This window comes from Cavia porcellus, unplaced genomic scaffold, assembly GCF_034190915.1.
Source record: "Cavia porcellus strain 051 isolate PalLab524CR breed Dunkin Hartley unplaced genomic scaffold, mCavPor4.1 scaffold_8, whole genome shotgun sequence".
NCBI classification, from domain to species: Eukaryota; Metazoa; Chordata; class Mammalia; order Rodentia; family Caviidae; genus Cavia; species Cavia porcellus.
Genome location: NW_026947491.1, coordinates 39,207,928 through 39,225,685, shown reverse-complemented (window position 1 = coordinate 39,225,685; position 17,758 = coordinate 39,207,928). Strand labels below are relative to the sequence as shown.

The 17,758-nt window shown below is 47.0% G+C and overlaps 1 protein-coding gene across 11 annotated transcripts in view; it reads left to right on the top strand.

Moving 5' to 3' along the window:
• The first annotated feature begins 5,964 nt into the window (after positions 1–5,964).
• The window catches only part of Vdr (vitamin D receptor), a 52,170-nt gene continuing 40,376 nt past the window's right edge, over positions 5,965–17,758 (top strand). For 3 of the 11 annotated variants that reach the window (XM_013159504.3, XM_013159509.3, XM_063254633.1), the window contains exons 1-2: positions 5,986–6,093; positions 11,204–11,307. The gene's annotated coding sequence lies outside the window, so the exon portion shown is untranslated. Of the gene's footprint in view, positions 6,094–6,126; positions 6,423–11,203; positions 11,308–17,758 lie in introns of those variants that run through there. The other 8 variants (XM_063254635.1, XM_063254634.1, XM_063254638.1 and 5 more) reach the window with 6 other exon arrangements.

Genomic DNA, 17,758 nt, shown 5'->3' with positions numbered 1-17,758 from the left:
AGCTCTGGCCCTAAGCCCCTGCTTAGCAGCTCATCAACTCTCACCTTGGATGAGCCACGTAAACCTGCTGGACTTTCTGAGCCTGACTTCTTTGCTGTTCTCTTGAGCAGTGGCTTCCACAAGAGGATGTGCTCCCTAACCTCCTGGAGACAGGGAGGCAATACTATGGCTACCTCCTTATTTGGTTTTTATCTTTGAAACATTAAGCTTTAGTATGTTGAATAACAGAGGAACATGGGCACCACACATAGTCTTCTTGTCACACGGCTGTCTGGCAGGTACACTGGAGAAAGCACCTGAACTTAAAAAAGAAAAATCAGAGAAGTCAGGGAAATTTTTCAGAAAGTCTAAGAATACCACTTGAACCAAATATATAGAGGCCCACTAACAAATTTATATTCATTACTGTTGATGAATCTCACCCAAGGTAGAGTATAACCTGAGCTATTAGCTAATGATATACTTTACTATTTGTATGTGGGAATGGTAGTTTTCTTTTTTGCCAATAGACTTTTACAGTCAAATACTATTTTAGGTTGTAGGACATGCAGGTGACACAAAGTGACGCCCTACCACTGTCATTCAGTCCAGAGTGACTCCCAGTGGAAGTGGGAGTGGACACCAGAAACAAAAACATTAATAACTTTAATGACATGGAACAATGAGGCAAATGCTACAGAAAGGGGCAGCTGTGTCTTGCAATGTGCTTGTCCCAGGCCAGAGGCCAAAGGTGAAGGAGAAGAACTGTCAACAGCCACATGTTTCTGGAGTCGGGCCCTAGAGGAAAGATGCTGAATGCATTCCTGGGCCGCTGACGGAATGTCCTTCCTGTTCTTCTGGAGAAGCAAACAGGCGTGCCCAGGACAAGGCTTGTGGGGCTTTGCTTATTAGTATGAAGAAAAAGAGATTATTGCCCAATCATCTTTTCTAGAGATGTACCTCTATGAAAAAGAGGCTTCTTTTGTCGGTGGCTTTTTCCTTTGGCAGTAACATGACATTAACTCTCTTCTTATCTGCTCCTGAGTTGCTTATTCCCATCCCACAGAGCCTTTCCACTTCCCTCCATCACTAGGCTCTTCCACAAGGCACTCTTCCCTAGGAGACCAAACTGGGAGTCCTCAACCTGCCGTCAGTTATCATGGTCACTGCAGAACCCACAGTCATAGATTAGCTGTAAGGGGAAAAGAGCCCTGTACACTCACAGCCCACTAGCCTCAATGGACAGGCTTAAGGCTTGGCGGAGAGTCATCACCATCTGCTAGAGTTCGGACAGGAGCCCAGCAAATGCCTGGGAGAGCTCTGAGCTGCCTCTGCTTGGAGGTGCAGGTGGTAGTCTGCTCCTTCCTTCCTCTGGCCCCCAGGCTCTGCATTATCCTGCCAGCAGACGCTGTGTGTGGGCAGCAGGCTGGCAACCTGGGGCTTGAGAATGTGGGAGCAGGTGAGAAAGACAAGCATCAAGGCCCTGAGGATGGAGACATGAGCTGGGCTACTGAGAATGGAACCCTGGGGTCAAATGGATTAGTAGCAAATACCTGGCAGTGCACAGTTCTGTCTAGAGCAGGCTGAATTTGCAATCGCTCACTTCCCATGGCATGGTAGATGACTGACGCCCCAGGGCAGCTCTGTTCTGGAGAGGTCAGGACTTCTGAAACATCATAAGGCTTGCCGAGGCAAAAGAGCCTCCCAAAGATGGAAAATGCAAGTGCTGAGTTAAGGTTAAACATTGGGTTAAAATCAGATATTGGGTGACACAGGCTATCTTGGTAACCTCACCCTAACCATGTGATTTTGGAGGTAGAATCCGCCAAAGCCCTGGAGCCAGCATGGAGCCACTATGGAATCCTGAAGGGGCCCCTTGTAAGTCATTCTGGGCTCTGAAATGCCTTTCTGGGACTCTTATTTTGTAGGTTCTAAGTAAGAGGACAAGAGGACACCATGCTGAGAACAACCTGCTCATGTTATTTGGAATCAAAGTCTAGGATGGAACCTTCTTTCCATTGGTTGCTTGAACAATCTATTCAGTATGACCAAGGGAAAGATTTTTAAAACATAGTCATAACCAAGAAATCAATGTTGTAGACCCCAAAATAAAGGAGAGAGAGAGGAAGAAATGAGGAATGAAGAGAGGGAGAGATAATAGAGAAAATAATATAAAATATTACAGGGTATATCTTGTTTGTTAAAACTCATCTATTTTCATGAGTATACTATGTCATGGTAAAAATTCTTATTTTAGGCTGGTCCGATAGCAGTGGGTTATCAGAACGTATTAACATTAGTGTCACTAAAGTTGGTATACCACCCCCCCCCCACTGCTAAATTTGACTGGTTTAAAAAAAATCCATATTTTACTGTGGGCTACAGTTAAGAATCTGAAAAACACTATCCTAGGAAGATTCTTTTGTTTGACTTTTTTCCTTTTTTACTGTGTCTTCCATTCATTCCACTTCCGCGATCTAGAATATAAAAAAAGAATAGTCCTAGGCCCTTTTTGTCCTAAGAATAAATGAGCTAATCTTTGTGAGTTTAATCTTTCTTTAAAAAGTATCTAAAACAGGGGAACTAAGTGTGAAAAGATGTCTTGGCCCCTTCCTTCTCTATGAGTGTACAACTCTGTCTCTTAGAATGTTCTTTGGGCGTTTGTTGAATGAAAGCCTTTCCTTCAATATTCCTAGACCTATAATCATAAAATATTTAAAGGGGAAAAGGTCCTAAGAAAGGAAAGCAAACAGTAGGCTGGGAGTGTTCCACAAAAAGCTCAAAGGGCACACTTTCACATGGAGAGCAGCCTCTGGATAGCTTGAACCTACCCACAGGGACAGGGACTCTGGGAACCTCCAAAGGACAAAGAAATTCCCTCCAGCTCGGGCACCATGGTGAGGGGTTCAAAGCATGTCAGCCAGCTGGGCAGAAAATTGCCAGGCTGCAGAAAAGGGAGGTTCATGGGCTGAGATAGGCTACAGCCTATTGTACAAATGCAGCCACACCTGCCCCAGCCACTTACAGGCACACAGAACTAGGCAGAGGCCAAGAAACTGGGCTCTGATCCCCACCCCAATTATGTGATACAAAGTGCAAAGGCATGGCCTAAAATTGGCACCTGTAAGCTTTCCTTTCAGATAGGATGTTCCTAGCAGGACCCTTTAATTTCTTATCATTGAGTCAATAACACTACAAGGCAGTGCCTTGTATATAGAAAGCAAGCACTTAATAGGTGCACCCTGATGCAACAGATCAGAGATGAGTGCTACCACAAACCAATCTGAACATCCCCAAATGACCACTACTGCCCAGGGACAAGTGAGGCTGGAAACATTAACTTTAGGAAAAGAAAGAAAACTCACTTTTCCACAGATGTAGTGCCTAGTTCACAGAGCAGTCTATCGAGAGGTAGTTAAAGCTTAGGAATGCTGCCTGTCATGAAGGTGTGGAAAGAAGAGAGAATGGATAGGTAGTACCTGGCTAGTACCTGGCTAGTAAGAATCAGGAAACATTCAGTGAGTATAGCAGAACAGAGGAGGAATTGAATCGCACGCAATTTCATTTTTTGTTTTACAAAGTAATCTCCCTCCTAAGGATAAAGTCAAGGTGGAAAAAAAGTCTATCAAGATAAACACAAGGTGGTTTGCTATCAGGTAATCAACCATGCACTGTAGTAATACGTACTCTAAAGATCAAAATGATGGGTTATTTTGGCTTGAAGATGCTGGGAAAGATTTGATGAGACAGACAAGACCTGAAGTAAGTAAAGATCAAGAGAGACAAGAGAAAAGATAGCAATTTAGGTAGAAAAAGATGAGAAGAATATGGCTAGGACATAGTGAGGGAGCTAGGACAGGATGTGTTGATCACAGTCATGATACATTCAATCTTATAAACTTGCCAAAGCTGGAACCTCTGGGTTCTCCAAGGCTGGTATATCTAGAGTGTAATCCAACAGGTGAAAAGTACATGGAAGAAGAACTTTTTAAGGCAGCATGGAATAGCCAGGATGTTCAGGGAGAAAACCTAGGTTCAAGCAGCTCTGTCATTCTCCAGCTATAAAACTGATGACAGTTCTGGACATCCATTATACAGTGGGGAAAGTATTTTCTACCCTGCTTGTCTCAAAAGTTTAGGATGAAGCTGGGTGTGGTGGCCTGTAATCCCAGCAGGTTGAGGCAGGAGGCCCATTGCAAGTTCGAGACCAGCATCGACTACATAAAGTGAGCTCAAGGCCAGCCTGAACTGCATACCGAGACCCAGCCTCAAAAAGACAACAACAAAAAAGCTTAGGATGAAGACTGAACAAGATATTCCAAAGATTTCTTTTTATACTTGAAAACTTTGTGTACATAACAATTACTAGTTTCATTGTTACAGCTAACAGCTATGAAGAAAAGAATCTTATATTTGTCTTCTATGATGAAGGTGTATCTTACACAAGATGCCAGGCCAATTAAGCAACACAAAAGTGAGTTCTGAGTTTAATCAACCAGTTCCAGAGGCTCATGAGACTTCCTGAGAACATCCCAAGGAGTTGGTTATTAGAAATTTCCTCTTAAATTTCACACCATGAAAATCACTCATGGCTTTTGGCAAGGGATTCATTTTCTTACTCTCCTTACAACACAGACTCCATCCATCAGACTAGACTGGCAGGGCCTGCAAAGGGCACTTGTACTTATTTGTTTCTCAGGATAGATGGTCCCTTCCCAAGCTCAATGTGTGTCTTTTCTGTTTTTTGTTTTTGTAAGGCTTCTCCGGGAGAAAACTGCCCAGATATCCTCTTAACCGCCTGCTTCAGTGCTTCACTTCAGAACCTGACTGTTCGACGTTTCCTCCTTCTGTTTAGTCTCAGTGCTTTTCTCAGGCTCTATCAACTGAGTTGAGGAAGGCCGGTTACCATACAGCCTGCCACAGCTGTCTCAGAATAGTCCCTGGACCAGGGAACTTGCCGAGATTTGGCACTCACCATCTTCATGGAATGGTTGGGTCATGCTGGCCATATCTCTTAATCTCTCTATGCCTCAGTTTCTCACCTGTTCAGCCTGGCCCCTTCAAACCACAGCTACTCAGTTAAATGCAAATGCAAATTTTCACTGCCTGAAGGTCACCAAATGCGGAATGACCTTGTGCACATCTTTACTCTGGAACATTCTCCCACTGGACAGTGAACTCAAAGAAAGAGGGAATGCTGTCTTCTGTACTCTCTTCTAGCACCTATTGTGTATACAGGCAAGCAGAATAGTCATTTTTAGCCGATTTTTCTATAGCGAATTTTACGCAGCAGTCCTCAATTCCACATCTCAGGACACACTTTTGATCTCCCCTTACACCAAAGTCATGGCGGGGAGGAGGAACTGGGGACCAGGGATCTCGGAAGTCAAGTCCACTTGATTGAGAGTCACGATGGGCCAGGGCACGTCGGTTGGGAGCCACGCAGCAACTCCAGGCTCCATTCTGCTCCGCGCGCGCCTTTATCTTACTCGTGGGCACGGACCTAGCTCCCTGGCGTTCTGCATAACACGTCGCGAGCGACACCCGGGACTCCCACGAGCGCGGACCTGACCGCCCGGGCCAGCGGACCCCCTGCAGCGCCACACTTGCTGGAGGCCAGGCCGCGGCCCAGGTAGGGGCGAAACACCCGGCAAAGGCGTCTCCGCAGGCTGGGTAGAACCACGGCTGCGGGGGAGGAGGGGAGGCCACGCCGATCACGGGTCGTGGCAGGCAGAAGCCTCGCTCTGCACACAAGAAGTCATCGCAACCTGAGCGCCCCGGGGGAGGACGCACGCCTTGCCCTGCGGTCGGCAGCAGTGGGAAGTTTCACAAATCTGTCTCGAGGGACACAGCGCAGTGGTTGGTCCCGAGTCAAGATGGTTGCGGCGCCGGTGCAAAGCTCCGCAGGAGAGGACCGGCCTGTGGGCGTGGCCATCGGGAAGGGCGGGCGCGGGGCGGGGTGGGCGGGGCCAGGTGCTGGGCTGTCCCTGCTTGTCAAAAAGCAGCAGCTCTGCCAGAGGCGCGGGGAGCGCCAAGCAGCGTGTTCACCCACCGGACCAGGTGCGGACCCGGGAGCAGTGGGCAAGCAGACCGTAGGACAGGGACTAGCCCGGGGTAAGGGCGTCGGGGGTCCCGAGATGTGATTGTCCGAGGGCAAGCACGGGAATCTAAGTCTTGGGAGCAAACTTGTTGGCTGAGAGTCCGGCTGTCGTACCATGAGGTTGGGACACTGAGGAGGCACCGCGGTCTGGGAAAGCTAAAGTTGGCGCTAGGCTGGTGAGGAGAGATCAAGGAGCAAGAGTTCCGCTAGCACTGTGCTCAGCACTTGGGCAGCAGAAGAAGCATTCGTTTCCTTTCTCTGTCCAGCGCCGTGGATTGGAGTGGAGGAGTAAGAAAAGGAGCCATTGACTGTCGAGGGTGCCAAGGTCTTCTGGAGGTGGAGCGTATGTAGCCTTGTTTATCATCTTCTAGGCGCTTCATATGGTCACTTGTAATTGCGGACCTCCAATGATTTGACACCTGATTGGTTCTAGTCACCGGATTTATTTTTTCAGAAGTTCTTGCTATAAGATGTCCAAAGGAACTCAGGGGCAAGCATGTAATTGAAGACGGGGCTTAGGGAATAGCTTCCATTAGGAGAGGAAGAGGTCCTGAGTCTGTGGGTGGTAGATGAGCATTCAGAATTACTATCTAGGTGAGAATTGAGGGTGGTTTCCAGGCTACTGGACGGCTGCACCCCATCTCATAGACCAGAGGCTGGGAACCAGTTGGTTTGTGCTGGGAAAACCTTGGATCTCTGACACTAGACCATTCTCCCTCCTCCTCCTCCTCTTCCTCCTCCTCCTCCTCCCCTTTCTCTTCTGTGCGGTGAGTGAGTCAGCCAGCCTCCTGTCTGGGCTCAGTTACAGCCAGAGGGGCCAGAGCCCAGGCAAGCAGTTGGGCAGGCATTTTCTGAGCGCTGCACAAGTTGTTCTGGGCAGAGTTCAGCTCTGCTGCAGTTCCCTTCTGAAAGGTGTTCTTCCTCAGTGCTGGGGGTTAGAGGCAGGGGTTCAGACCCAGAGTAATGAATATTGGGATGATTGGAATAATGCTATAGGGTGATTCCAGAAGGAGGTTAAGTGTAAAGGGAGTTGTGGCTTTGTGGTAAATACACTTCTTTTATCCCTTTTTCAGACTGAGAGGTGCATCTTGGTATTGCAGACTTTCCCCTTCCCTCATCCTATTTCCATCCAGTGATCTCATTAGGTGTCCTTCTTTACTAGTTTGTTGAGCATGGAGAAGAAATTGGAAAGATTCTGGGGCCAGAAAATGAAGAGAATGCTTTACCCCAGACCGCAGAATTGGGGAACTTTGCTGAGGTGGGAATGGGTTGTCTGTAACATAAACCGAAAGTGTTGTATGTTGAGGGACCTTCACCCATCCCTTCCCTGTTCAGGGACTGAAGAAAATCATGGGTCTCTCTGATACTGTTTCAGGATTGGCATGCAGCCAGATCAGGAGGTGGTAAGAGTGAAAATTTCTTTCTGGGTTTTCCTTTGCATTCTAGAGATCCATAAACAAAATGAGTAATCCAGCACACGTGCCTCTCTGGATTTGTTTGAGAATCCAAGGAGGCCGACTTGACTGTGGAGTTGACTCAGATTGCAAGAAGTTGAAGGATTCACAGTCTGTTCTCTGCCAGGGTCCTATAGTTGTGGGTTTGGGTGGTCCTTAGCAGCTATGATCTGATACTTTACCAAGAAGGAAGGCCCAGAAAATAGAGTAAGAAAGGAGGGAAAGGAAGAGAGTAGGAAGGTTTCCTGACCCCCTTGCTCCTCTTCAGCCAACCCTATCAGATTTTGTATTATGGAAAGTCGGGGTGCTATTAGGGGTGGCATGGTTATTTGTGTTTACAGTTTCTCAATTTCTTTCCCTTATTTGGTTTCCTAACTGATCTCTTTTGGAGACAGAGTCTCAAAGGAGCTTCCAGAGCTCCAATAGATTTCCTAGGCTCCTACCCTCTTGTTCCAGAAGAGATAACAGGTGTGCAAAGCCCAGACCGTCAATGGTGGAAGGCTTGAGTCCTGGTTGCCTAGATCAAGTGGTGACTCAAGACAGGAGGGGCGTTCCACATCCAATGGAGACAGTGATCAAGGTCAGCCTTTGGACCTCTGCTAGACACCTGCTGCTGCCTGTACAGTAGTGGAGGTCTTGTGCCTGCATGAACAGGAGCACCTAGATGACAACTAGGTGTGTGGGTGGGTAGAGGTTTATAGGGCAGCAGCTTTCACTTGTCACTGCCTCAAGTCCATTTGAGATGCAAGTAGAGAGAAATAAGGAAATGACCAGATTGCTTAAGAGACTCTTGTGTGCCCAGCATAATGCTAGGCTCTCTGAAGGGTATCACGATGCAAATTCCAGCAAACCAGGCCTTTGCTTCTAAAATGTGGAGCCTCAGGAGGGCCAGCAGCTGCCAGGCTTTCTCTGTACCACTGTCCACACAAGAAGACTCAGCTAGGCTGAACCCAGCCTGGCTGTTATTCCTAATCAGCATGGCCTCACTTCTAATTATGCTTCTCTCTGTTTTCTCTTTAATGTTTCCTGTGTCAATCTCCTGCTCAATACTCTAGAATGACTTATGATATATCATTCACACAGATTCTCTTGAGAGTAAACAGGGAGGCTCTGCCAGGACAGGGAGGTTATGCCAAGACAGTGGGCATAAACCAAAGTTGTTCAGGGCAAACTGGAACATTTAATCAGAGTGAACACCACTCCGAAGCAGCAGTAGTCAGACACGGTAATGGTTCACTGTGTTGCAGGGGGAGGCTAAATGTGAAGGGGAAATGGGGGTAACTATGTTCTAAGAGCAGTCCCAGCATTCTGACCTGTTCCCTGGGATTATCATCCGTTCGTTTCCCGGAGGGTAGCATCTCTCCCAGCCACTTTGTCCTGGGACCTGGCCTACTCATGTGTGACTTCCCTTCACCCTTGACTTGTAACTGGCCTCACCTTTGATTTTCCTGCCCCACCCCTGCCTCAGACTGGGACAGGAAGGCCTGCCAACTCTTCTTCAGCTTCCACCAGGGGACCTGGGATTCACAGGCATACCAAGACTCATACTCATGCTTCCTCTTCTCTCTTCCCTCCACCTGCTCCCTCTTCATTTGTCTGTTTGGGTTCCCAGACCTCCATACCTCCCATGGGAAACTCTGACTCTAAAGTAGGTAAACACCAGAAGGAGAAATGTAGTCAAACTTTGCCCATGTAGATAAAGGGCATAGGTCGTTTGTAATCAAGAGCTAGAAAAGCTGAGTGTGATGGTGCACATCTATAATCCCAGCACAAGGAGGCTGAGGCAGGAAGACCACAGTGCGTTCGAGGCCAGCCTGGGCTACATAGTGAGACCCTGTCTCAAAAAACAAAAACGAACAAACAAAAAGATCCAGGGAAACAGCAGCCAACGTGGAGACCAGAGCCGGAGAAAAGCTGCTTAGGACGACACAGAGTCTGTCCTCTGCGACACTAGAATTTGTTTCTCTGGTGTGGTCTGGCTGTTGGGGAAATGGTCCAGGGTGGGGACAGACAGTTCTTGCTCAATCCAAGCTAGAAGCGTTGGTGGCAGCAACAGCATCCTGCGGTGGTGATATGTGGAAGAGAAACTGCCCCTTCCGAGTCCGGGCCTTGTAGTCCATCAGATGCTCAGGTAGACTCCTTGGACAGTCCCCAGAGGTCCAGTGTGAGTAGGGCGTGGGACACCAGGGAAGTGGAGTCTCCCTTATGACTATGTAGTGACTCCTCTACTCTTCAGGAAGGAAGTTGTTTTCATCAAGACAAATGAGAGAGCAAGTGAAGGCTTCTTGGGAAATCCCACCTTTCAAACACCTTATAGGGATGGTGAGGTGGCAAGACTCCCTGGGCAGGCTGGAGATGGGTAGGAGTGGCTGGTGGATAAAAGGGAGAGGCAGAAGCACTAGGAGCTCTGTGAGTCTGAGTGTGTGTCATGCATTTACAAACTTGCCCTGCAAGTCTCGTGCCAAGGAATAGACTATGCAGTGTTCCCAGAACCAGATGCCACACAAAGTCCTCATTCTGCACAGGGGAGAGTCCTGGTCCTGCACAGGGTGTGGGTAGCTATACCAGCGGGAAAGTGGAGTCTGGGCAGGACAAGCACCTGGTTCCTGGGAAGCGGCTGCCTCTCACTGGCCTGCAGATGACAAGTTGAAGTTCTGAGATGTTTTGTAATTCCTCATATTCCAGGCACCAGAGCGCCCAGGAGGCGCTGGCTTTGTGTGTGTTGCCTGCTGGCACCAGCATTAGAGCTTCAGGAACTGAAGCTCAACACTCACTTGGTTCTGGTTGCCATGCTACACACATTACTGTCTCCTGGGCCTCTCACTACCTTGTGAGACAGGAACCACTATTCTGTTCATCTTATAAATGGGGAAACTGAGGCTCAGTGAGGTTAAGCCACATGCCAAGGTGAGACCCTGAGGAAGAGTCAGAACTTGCACCCAGGTGTACAGGATGTCAAAATCCATGAGATCTTTCTCACTCATTTTATTTTTTTTTTTCCAGCACTGGGGATTGAACCCAAAGAGCACTGAGCTACATCCCCAGTTAGTTATTTAATTGATTTACTTTTGAGACGAGGTCTCAGTAAGATGCCCAGGCTGGCCTTGACCTTGCAATCCTCTTGCTTCAGCCTCCCAGGCAGAGTCCCTGCTCTTCAGTCTCCACAGAACCCTGTCACCTCTTTACTCATGGCACAGCCACAGGGCACTTAGGGCAATGTCTTATGTGTTAAGCCTGCAGTAAGCATTTGTGACCAACAAGGTTGGATTGACTAACTAGTTTGAACAAGTTGACCTGAAAGCAAGCTCAGTTTGCCCGAAGGTCTGGGGACTGGTGGCATCTCTGAAGGCTCCGTCTGCCAGCACCTTTCAACCATGTTGGCTCTCTAGCAGTCTTACATATATTATTCAGGTTCAAAATTGCAATAAATAAATAAATTAATTAATTAAGGAACTTGAGAGACATAATATTGTGCAGAAAGATTGTGTGGAATCAAGTAAGATTTGAATATCTGGAAGGCAAAAAAGAAACACTCTCAATTTTAAACAGTCACTTGATTGATAACTTACTGTGTTATGATGTAAAAAAAATTAGGCCATTGTCTCACTGGCCAGTGGGGAGCTATTCTCACCTTGTCTATCTTTCCTCCCATGGATGCTGCCCCTTAAAGACTGCTGGACTTAGCCCACTGGGAAGGAGAAATGGACTCTGGCCTCCTCTAACAGCCTTCTGCCCATCTGCTGTCTCCTTTAATCTGCGCAGCTTTTCTTGAAGGTAGGTGCTATGATTGTCTCCAGTGAGTACAAGGAGAAAAGTTTAGTTGGCATTGTTAGAAGCTCTGCCAGCAGCCTGGAAGAACAGGAGAAACAGAGTTAGACTTTTAGGTTCAAATGTTTGTTTCATTTTTTTCTAGTCAGTGACCTTGGGCAAGGTTCTTAATCTCAGTGAATCTCAATTTCCTTATCTGCAAATTGGGGATTACCCCAGTCACTCCCTCATTGCACTGTGTGAGAGTTAACGTGGTAAATCAAGAGCTCGCTACAGTGAACCCCTGAAAGGCCCAGGCAGACAGACATGCGATCAGCAGATGTGGGCTGAAGATCTACCATGTGCCCTGCATTCTTCGAGACATTTGAAATTTAACAGTGGGAAAAAAGAGTTTTGCAATTATTTTTGCATTGATTCACCCAGAAACCTGCTTGTTAGAGACCCCATGAGAACTCAGAAATGGCTATCCCAGCACCTGACTAAATTCAGATTGGGGAAATTGATTTCTCTTTTTTCCATTTTTAGACAATGAGCTCAGGAAAGTTCCTGAACTTCTCTGGGACTTCTAGTCTTCAAGATTTTTCATCTGTTACTTTTTAAAACTGTAAATAAATGTATCATACACAAAGAGTATACAATATGCTAACATAGCAATTAAAGAATAATATTATATAATGCACTCATCACTTATGTTAGGAATGGAGGATTTACAGTATCTTAAAAACTCCTCTGCCCCTGCCCATCTATATGCCCCCCTACACCTCATTTATATGCCTCCCCACTCCAAGGTGGATATTAGTTATTTCCTTGCCTTTTTTGTAAATTATCATTTGTATATGGTTTACAAAACAACACATTGTTTTGTTCTACCTAGCTTTGAAGTTGACACACATGTACTCTCTGCAATCACTTCTTTCACTCAGTACCATGTTCTGAGATTCTTTCATATTGACGTCCATCTACAGTTCATTAATTTACACAGCTGTGTAGTATTCTGCTGTAAAAATATCAAACTACACATGCACTCTCTCCAGTTTGGGACTACTACAGTGTGATAGTGCTGCTAGGAACACAGCATGCTTGACTCCTGATGCACATGGAAGAGTCCACGGCACACATCTGGGAGTAGAATTACTGGCTCACATGGAGTTCCATGTTTAATATTGTTATACAGTGCCAAACTGTTTCTCACAGTGGTCATACCAACAAGCACAGCTTTCAGCAGTGGATGAACAGTTCCATCCTTCCCCATCCTTTGCAACTGGATATGGATTTCATTTCTAAAATGAAAAAGTATTAGATGAGTTTCTATTGCCATTTGAAGCTGTGAAGGTATTGCCCATGATCCAGGGATCTGGCGTCTGGCTTAAAATGTACCTGTCTCATGCACATAGGTGCATAGGTGATCCTGTGATGCAGCAGCCTGACTCTGAGACTTCTATACAGGACCCCTGGGTGCAGCTGAAGCCCCACCTATCTGAGCTTCTCCCAGCAGTGCCTGAGGGTTCCAGTGGTTTTATATCTTCCCCATGGCTTGGTGCTCTCTACAGTTCAGCCAAGAGCCTGGTGTCTGCACTGAGCACATACTAGTTTTCTGATTAACTGAATTACATTTCTGTCCAGTGGATTGGGAGAGACATCCTCCCAACCAATTCTGAGGAAAGGATAAAAAGTATCAAAACCACAGATGTGCTAGCTAATCAAAGCAGATGGAGTTGGGGCTAGATGGGATTCATAGCTCTTCAGGGGTTCTTGATTATTTTAAGGTTGGTTGAAGTTTGCTGGTCTCCACTGCCAATTGTTGAGAGTCTAGCCTTTAGACTTGTCATATTTGAGAACCAGGGAGCCAGTAGAGAGAGATGAAGAGACAGAGGAGGTACCATGCAGAATGCCTGCAAAGAATCCCTTTCCCTCTCAAGGCTGAATACCCTGCCTGAGAGTGCTGGAGAAAAGACTTGCTGGATGCACCCAGAATCCTGCTAGCCACATAAACAGCCAGCTGCCCACCCACTCAGCTGCCCTCAAGACAAAAGAATGTGGCTGGCCAGGCAGTTGCATGGGCCACCCCAGCCCTTAGCTCTGTAATTACCCAGCCAGTCTGTGCCTGTCAGCTCCAGAGGCAGGTGAGTGCCTCTGCCTTGTGCCTGACTTGGGCTATCAGGCCTGTGCAGTGCCCTGCCTGTCCTGCCTTCACCACCTCCCCCAACTCCACCCCATGTCTGTCTCTTTCTACAACAACCTTTGACCTCTATTAGGTTGCCACATTATATAATGGCTGAAAATTGTGTTTATCAATGTGTTTATAACATACTGTGTTCCAGTGCTATATGAAGTACTTTCCATGCATTTTCTCATTTATACCTTTCAAAAATCCTATGAAGTAGGTAACCTTATTTCTGTTTTAGGAAGAGGAAACTGAAATTCAGAGAAGTTAAGAAGTGCCCAGATCATCAACAGTCTGAGTCAGACCCAGAACTTCAATTCAGGTTTTTTTCAGGCTAGCGTGGAAGCCCCCTTCCTTGTCCACTTCCTTTTCCTGTAGTATCCCAGTTCCTCGGCTTTGCCTCCCCTCCCCTGTGGTCTGAGCAGGGCTGGAGGAGAAGCAGCAGGTAGCTTTTGCCCAGGGTGAACAGGGCAGTTCCAAGCTGGCCGGGTAGATTCTGGAAAATACCTTCAGGGCAGAGTTCTTTGTTCCAAACTGCTCTGAATTTCCGGACTTCTGCCAGAGGTGGGAAGTTGCCTCTGCCTGGCCTGTTTGGCATGTACACCCACATCTCAGGTGCCATGATGTTAAGAAGTGGAGGATAGGCTGCCCCAGGTAAAATTCCATTATAATGAACTACATTTGAGATCTGATCAGCTTTGTCGAAATCCAGTGTACAGCCTGGGAAACTGGAGGTGAAGTGGAGCCTGTTCACTGTTGGCAATCTCCCGGGGAAGCCCCTGAAAGTGTGGAGGCTAGGAGTAGGAGCACACAGTTAGACCCACCCAGCTCTTCTTTGAATGCCAAGTGCCTGCATGGTTCCTGGCAAGGCTGAGTGGGGAGGGCTCTGGCTGACAGTGCTGGGATGGTCCACCAGCGCTGCTCTGCTGTGAGCCCTCGGAGCAGATGCGGTGTCTTCATGGCTCAACACCTAACACGTCACAGATTCACTCAAAAGGTGTTTATTGGACAAAAATATGTTTGTATGTAGACTGGGCCCCCTGAACTAAAACAGAGAGCTGAAGAACGATTGCTCTGTGTGGTTAAATCGTCTTAAGGAGCTACATGGCGGATAAACTCCTGCTGGTGATTATAGCATTGGCGTACAGTAGGAAACCTTAGCATTTATTGTGCAGTTGCTGGGCAAGTGCTAAAGACTTAATACGCAGTAGCTCACTGAATCCTTGCAGTCCAAGAAAGTTGGAGTTATTATTTTTCTCATTTTATAAGAGAGGAAACAGAAGCTTAAAGAGCTCATGTAATTGGTTCATGAGAGCCAGGGTTTGGCCCCAGCCAGGCAGGCTGCCTCCAGAGCCTGTCCTCTGACTGTATCCTCCTGACCACAGCGCTCTGCTGTCCCTATGTGCTGGAGCAGGGGTCCGGGGCCAGAGTAGTAAGTAGGGCTGCAGGGGTACAAACCCTGACATGATGACTGGAGGGCACAAGCCTGGTCTGGAGGGATGGCCCTCCTTAAGTCAGCAAGATTGTCCCTGGCACTGAGACCCAGAGTGACAACATGATCCGATTTCTTCATAGGAAAAGTGAAATCTCTTGATTTTCAAAACATTAAAAATGAACTTCACAAGTTTGTAATCACTGTTAGTGATGAGGAGGAGCAAACAGAACCCATCTGAGGCAGGTTGAGCCTATTGGCTTCCAGTGTCCTCTGCTAATTTCTTTTAGCACAGAATAGGAATCCTCTGTAAGAATTCCTTACTGGAGGAATGAATGATTGCTTTACATGCAGCTTGTCAAAGCTTTGTACTCAGTGTTTCTTTCTGGTATGGTGTCATGAAGCCTTTTAGAATCATGATTTCCCAAGAGTGAGTCACCCTTTCCTCTTTTCCTCACTCCCTCTCGTTCTTTTTCTTACACTCAGTCTTCTGAGTCAAGGCTTTCCAAAAAAAATATTAGAATGAAAACAAACAAACAAACAAGGAAACTAACAATTAAGAAAAAGCATCCAAAACAGCAACAAAGATAACCAACCAGCAGAGAGTTTCAGACAGGCTTGGTGTCCAGCAGGCACGCTCAGAAAATCCTCTGCACTGAGTTTCACTGTGGTACTGGGAATTAGACCTAGAAGCTCCCACACACTGGGCAAGCCCCACGGAGTCCTCACCCAGCCCCTGGACTATATTCCTAACTCTCCCAGGCTGCAGGGACTTCATGGCAAAGGCACAGTCGTGCTCTGGAAAGTCATGCTCCATAAAAAGATGCTTTCAAAAAAATTAAAGAAAAAGACACCTTCAAGTTATCTTTGCACAGCTTCGATTTTATACCTGAATTGATTTCCCCCATTATTCTTGACTATCTGGGAGAATAGCAACATAATAACTAATGTTTTATGGTTAACAATTTTTAAAATGCATTTTAAATATTTTGTCTCAGCAGAAACAACAGTCTTGTGAGGTAGCCCATAGGTATAGCGTCCTTTTTGGTTAAAACTTGGTTAAGTAGCAGCGATTTCTTCCTCTTCCTTTTCCTTCTGTTCTATGAGAAAAGGAGCCATGGAGCCTGCCATGGGCCCACCCTACTGTGCCCTCCTTCCCACCTCGAGTCCACAGTTACTTTGAGAGCCCTTGATTATGGTGCTCACTTCTCTAAAAAACCCAGCTCCAGGGGAGTAGGGAGTGGGCACGGGAAGGGCCCTAAGCAGATGCCGCCATGGCTAGCCCCCTCCCCAGCCCACCCCCACTGTCTGTCACCCTGAGCTCTTATTCTGCAAACTGGCAAGAAAATTGCTCACTCAAGGGAATTATTTTGTCTCTGTCAAGCTTCATTCCAGAGCTCCTGAAGAACCTGGCTGCAGAGCTAGTTTTCAGGTCAGGGAGAGATCTAGGGAAAGAAGGGAAAGTAGGGGTGGAGGGGCACCACGCGGGCCTCCTCCTCTAGAACCCGCCCGGCTGGCAGCAACCGCAGCTGACCCAGTGGAGCCCAGCCTAGCATTGCAGCTGGCTTTCACACATGAGTCCTTCACCTGACACAGTGCTGAGCTGCTCTATCAAACACTTTCTCTGCAATGTTTGCCACTGCCGGGAAAAGTTTGAGTGAGCAGAATGGCAGTTCTGTTTCTGGCACAGAGGCCCAGGTGGGCCGCAGGCCCGGGACAGAAGTTGTTTCTCTAGACACCTGAGGCTGAACTCCTCCCCTGCCTTGAGGCAGCTTCAGTGAAAACCACCCTGTGAATTTAATCTGGCCATCTTCACTGCTGGGTACCAAGGAAAAACAAGAAAGAGGAGGAGAGACAAAGGATATGGCCAAGGGAGACGGGTTGTGGTTTGGAGAACGTTGGTGGCAGACACAACCTTGCTAGAGTAAGGAAAGATGTATCTTTGGGTTGATGGATTAGAAATCTATAGCTCTTTCCTATCACTTTGTGGCCCTATGGAAGAACCTCCAGACCAGAGAAATGATATTTGGCCTGATATGTTGAAATAAGAGCATTATCTTCATTTGTAACATGAGGCTTGGATAGTGCTGGCCAGCAGCAAGTCTGGACACCCGGTCTCAGAGTTTGGATTGACCTGTGCCTATATGTATAAAGGATTTTCCACCTGTGGCCACAGCACACGCTGTTTGTGGACGTATCTTTGTGCCTGATGCACCCTTCTATGAACATTTTTCTGGCAATGAGGAAGTGACTTTGTTGGCCAGGACAGCAGTGAGTGAGTGGCATGGTGGAGGCAGATTTGGGCACCCAGAGGCTATATGGAATCAATTCTCCCTGTGCCCAGCAAGCATATCTGGCCATCCTGGACAAGTTGATGAATAAAGAAGGATTGACTGGTGATATGGTAGCTGTGTGGTTCTCCAACTCTGTCTGTCCTCATTTAGCCATTTGTTCTTTTGATTTTCTTTCATGGAACACCCTTTCTTTCTTTCTTTCTTTCTTTCTTTCTTTCTTTCTTTCTTTCTTTCTTTCTTTTTCCTATCAAGGTAGGCTGACTTTTCCAGAGCTCTATTCCCTACCTCCTCCTTCCAGCTCAATTACCAATGGTCCTATTTCCAAAACTAAGGTCCTCCTCCTGCAAGGGCTTTGAGTATAAACCCACAGGGCCCTCAGCTGTGCTGCAGGAAAGGCCTGCTGCTTAGCTGTCCTCAGAAGTCTTTTCTCAATGAACTGATGAGAGAGAAGCCCCATTTTTATCTTCTCCATAAAAATGGGACTGAAACAGGAATCTGAAAGTCTTCTGTTCCAAATTTTCATTATATCATTTTAAATTCCTGGTATCCATGACTCAGTGGGTTCAC